The 5,219-nt window shown below is 33.9% G+C and overlaps 1 pseudogene; it reads right to left on the bottom strand.

Annotated features, from left to right (window-relative positions):
• Positions 1 to 899: 899 nt before the first annotated feature.
• Positions 900 to 1,328, bottom strand: LOC100979002 (ATP synthase F(0) complex subunit C2, mitochondrial-like; annotated as a pseudogene).
• Between the last annotated feature and the right edge of the window lie 3,891 nt (positions 1,329 to 5,219).

Raw genomic sequence — 5,219 nt, 5'->3', positions numbered from 1 at the left:
ACTCCTATATAATCTTTGGTCTTTTCTTGAAAATGCTTTACAATAACTGAATAATCTATTATTTTATTTAATACATATTTGTGGTATATTTTAATGCCTAGCACTTCTGTGCTCCACTGGTGGTTCTTCCTTTCAATATTTTGTTTTCCTTCATGAATTACTTATTCTTCCAGACAAAAGATAAAATTGCTTTGCCAAACTCAAAACAAAAAAAAAACTCATTGATATTTTATTTGCTATTTTTTTGAATTTATAAATTAGTGTAGTGATAGTTGGCATCTTTGCCACTTAGTTCCTCTCATTGAAGAATATAATATATTTCTCTATTTAGTAGGTACTGCCAAAAAGTTTTCTTGGGTGATTGTACCAATTTACACTTCCATACAGTGTGTGAATGTTTCAATCATTACACATCTTTGCCAACTCTTAGTACTTTTGCCTTTTTCATTTTAACTATTCTAGTGGCTATGACATTGCTTATGACTTTATTTGCATTTCTTTGATGATTAATAAAATTATGTGCCTTTTCATGTTCTTATTTGCCATTTAGATGTCCTGATTTTAATCAAGTGTTTATTCAAATCTTTCCTCTGCTTTTTTCTATTGTATTGCTTGCCTTTCTCTTTTTGTTTTTTTATAAGTTATTTGTACACTCAGGATTTGAGTCCTTTATCAGATGTTTGTATTTCAACTGTCATCTCTTACAATGAGGCTTACCTTTTACTTTCTAAAAATTCATAATAGTTTTCACCTTATTAATACAGTCTTTATTTGTCTTCCCTCTGTCAAACCTTGAGCCAACCACGTTCCCCAGGCTACCTGGGATTGTATAGGAAAAAAGAACATACAGGGCCAATGAGACATAGGAGAAAGAACTATGGGAGGTGGAGATGGCTCATTCACATGGCAAAAAGAATGAGAGAGGCTATCATCAGGCAAAAGAGCCCCATGACCTCCCAGAAGGCAAAGCCCAGAATGGGATAGAAGAGCTGTTGCTTCAGAGAAGGTTTCCTGGCATAACCAATGATGATGCTCCCAAACACAGTCCCAACCAATCCCAGCCCCAGAGCCAGCCACCCCAACTGTAGCAGCCCCAACTCTAATAAACTTGGCTGCTGTGTCAATGTCTCTTGAAATTGCACTGGTTTGGAAGCTGCAGGTAGGGACAAGTGAGATAAGGGGATGTGAGACTGCCAAGCTGCTGAGGCTCTCATCTGTCAGTGTCTCTGGTCATTTCAGCACCACTGCAGATAGTAGGCAGCTCAGCAACTGGGAGGTACTCTTGACCAAGAGTGGGTGGAGGCACACTTGGAGCAGGTGTACATTTTTAGGGGTGAGGGGCTTTGGGAACACAGTTGCTTTCAGTGCAGAGAAGGTAGACAGCAAAATTCATAATTTTAACGTAACTAATTTATTAGTTTTTTTCTTTATGGTTAATGCATTTTATATCTTGTTTAAGAATTTTTTGCCTACCCCAAGGTCGTGAGGATATTTTCCATTTTCTTCTAAAATCTCATTGTTTTCTTTTTATAATTGTAACTCTGAACTTGATTTTTGTTTGTGATGTGAGGTAGTGGAAAAAGGTAATTTTTCCGTGTGCATTTACAAATGACCCAGTAAATAAATTTCGAAAGGACAAAATTATAAGAATAAACGGGAATGTTAAAGCTGCCTGAAGAGCTCTGCAGACCCACTCTCTAGCAAAATAACCATAATGAGTGAAAATTATATTTAAAAAGAACAACTATATAATAATTACATTAAACAAATGTATCAATCTTCCAATTAAGAGGCAGAGATTGGTAACATGGACTTTTAAAAATCATTAATTTTATCCTGTCTGTAGGAGACTAATTTTAGATTCCAATATACAAATACATGGAAAGTAAAACAATAAAAGAGGATACAACCATTAGAAAGTTGAAGTGGCAATACTAACATAAGACAAAATCAACTTTAAAACAAAAACTGTTACTAAAGGATACATTTTATAATGATGAGTCATTATTTATAGAGGTATAATAATTATAAACATGTATGTACCTAATAACAGAGCCCCCAAATTCATGAAGCAAAAACTGACAGATTCAATAAATAGATAATTATAATAGTTGGAGATTTCAATACTCTACTTTCTGTAATGAATAGAATAGCCACACAGAAGGTGAATGAGAAAATAGGAGACTTGAACGACAATGTAAACCAACTATACCTGACATGCATCTGTACAATAATCCACAAAGTAACAGCAAAGTACACACTCTTCTTAAGTTCATAAGGAACATTCTCCAGAATAGACCATGTGTTAGGCCATAAAGCAAACCTCAATAAATTAAAGAGGGTTAAAATCATACAAAGTGCATTATCTAGCCAAAAAGGAATCAAATTAAAAATCAAAAACATACAGAAAAAAATTTCATTCACAATATATGGAAATAAAACATCAGACTTCTAAATATTCAATGGGGGAAATAAAAAATTTAAAATACTTAGAGATGTATTAAAATAAAAGCACAACATTTCAAAAGTATGGAATGAAGCTAACACCATGCTTAGAAGGAAATTTATAGTAGTAAAAACCTATCTTTAGGAAGAAGAAATATTTCAAATTTATAACCTAAGCTTCCAATACAAATCACTGGAAAAAAAGAATAAACTAAACTCAAATTGGTAAAATTAAGGAAATAGTAAAGACTATAATGAAAATTAATGAAGTAGAATACAGAAACAATATAGAAAACTAATGAAGCTGAACATTGTTCTTTAAAGAGATTAACAAACTTTAAGCTAGACTGACCAAGAAAAAAAGAGGCACGACAGATTCCTAAAATAAGAAATAAAAGACAGAGCATAATACTGAACTTGCAGAAATAAAAAGGGTCATAAGGTATATGATGAGCAGTAACTGTATGTTAACAAATTAGATAGCTTAAATGAAATGGACAAATTCCTAGAAGACACAAACTGCACACTGACTCAAGAGGAAGTAAAAATCCTGAATAGATTTAACAATAGATTGAATTAGACATTTAAAACTTCCCACAAATAAAAACAGGCCCATATGGCTTCATTTGAATTATACCAAATGTCTAAAGATAAATTAACATCAATTTTCCACAAATTCTTCCAAAGGAGGGAACACTTTCTGACTCATTCTATGAGCCCAGTATTACCCTAATACCAAAACCAGACAAACATATTACAACAAAATAAAAGTTTACATTGATAACCTCTATTAGTGCAATCGCAAAAATTCTCAGCAAAGTACTATCAAACCAATTCAGCAACATATGAAAGGGATTATACACCATTACTGAGCAAGATCTATACCAGCAATTTAAGGTTGGTTTAACGTCCAAGAATCAATGTAATACAGCATGTCAATAGAATAAAGGACAAAAGCTACATGAGCATCTCAATAAATACAGAAAAAATATTTGACAAAATTTGACAGTACTTCATGAAGAAAATATGCAACAAATAATAAGTAGAAGATGGGATTTCCCTAACTTGATAAAGGGCATCTTCAAAAGTCTCATAACTAACATACTTAATGGTAAAAGACTGAGAACTTTTCTCCTAAGATCAGGAATGAGACATGAATGTCTGCTCCCTCTTCAACTTCTATTCAACTTTGTACAGGAGGTTCAAGTCAGGTCAATCAGGAAATTTTTTTTTTAAAAAAAGCATTCAGTTGGAAAAGAAAAAGGAAAACCATATATATTTGCAGATGATATTATGTATAGAAAATCCTAAGGAATCCACTAAAAAAAATCATCAGATAATAAATTAGTTCAGCAACATTACAGGATAAAAGATAGATTCATTATTTCAACTGATCAACATAAAAAATCAGGCCAGATGTGGTGACTCATGCCTGTAATCCCAGCACTTTGGGAGGCTGAAGTGGGAGGACCACTTGAGCTCAGGGGTTCGAGACCAGCCTGGGCAATATGGCGAGACCCCATATCTCCCAAAAATACACATACACAAATAGCTAGGCATGGTGGTATGTACCTGTAGTACCAGCTACTTGGGAGGCTGAAGGGGGAAGATGGTTTGAGCCCAGGAGACAGAGATCGCAGCGAGCCGAGATTGCACCATTGTACTCCAGGCTGGGTGACAAAGCCAGACACTGTCTCAAGAAAACAAAAAAGATCAATTGTATGTCTGAATATTATCAATACATAGTATGAAGAGGTCCCATGTTCATCAGTTGGATGATCTAATTTTATTAAAATGGAAATACTCCCCAAATTAATCTATAGTTTCAGCACAATCCTCATCAAAATTCTAGCTGGCCCCTCTGCAGTAATTGATGAGCTGATCCTAAAATATATATGATAATTCAAGAGACCTAGAATAGCAAAAACAATTTTGAAAAAGAACAAAGTTGGAGGGCTTGCATTTCCTCATTTCTAACCTGGCAGTAATTGAGACTGTATGGTACTGGCACCAGGACAGACATATATCAATGGAATAGAATTGAGAGTCCATAAATAAACCCTCTCATTTATGGTAAACTTATTTTTAACAAAAATGCCAGGACAATTCAGTGGTGAAAGGATAGTCTTTTCAGCAAATAGTGGTGAAACAACTGGATGTCCACATGCAAAATAGTAAAATTGGACCCCTACCTCATACTATTAAATACATGCAAAAATGCACTCAAATTGATCAAAGTCATAGACATAAGAGCAAAAATTATAAAATTCTTAGAAGTTAATATAGGTCTAGATTTTTATTAACTTAGAATAGGCTGATTTCTTAGGCATAACACCAAAAGTACAAGAAGCAAAAGAAAAAACTAGAAAAATTGGACTTTATAAAAATTTAAAACTTTTGTGCCACAAAAGACACCATCAGAAGAGTGAAAAGACACCCACAGAATAGAAGAAAATATTTGCAAATCGTATTTATGATAAGGGACTTGTATCGAAAATACGTAACACCTCTTACTCTTATAACTCAATCATGGAAAGAAAGCCCAATTAAAAATGGGCAAAGGATTTGAATAAACATTTCTCCAAAGAAGATAGGCAAATGGTCAGTAAGTACATGAAAAAATGATCGATGTCATTAGCCATCAACTAAATGCACATTAAAACCACAATGAGATACTACTTTACACCCACTAGGATGCCAAAAAGTCAGATAATGAGAAGCTATTGAACCCTTGTAAACTACTGGTGGGATTGCCTGGGACAGAGCCGCTTTGG

The sequence above is a fragment of the Pan paniscus genome, chromosome 2 (genome assembly GCF_029289425.2).
Source record: "Pan paniscus chromosome 2, NHGRI_mPanPan1-v2.0_pri, whole genome shotgun sequence".
NCBI classification, from domain to species: domain Eukaryota; kingdom Metazoa; phylum Chordata; class Mammalia; order Primates; family Hominidae; genus Pan; species Pan paniscus.
The sequence above is the reverse complement of the archived record's forward strand: the minus strand, read 5'-3'. Positions and strand labels throughout refer to the sequence as shown.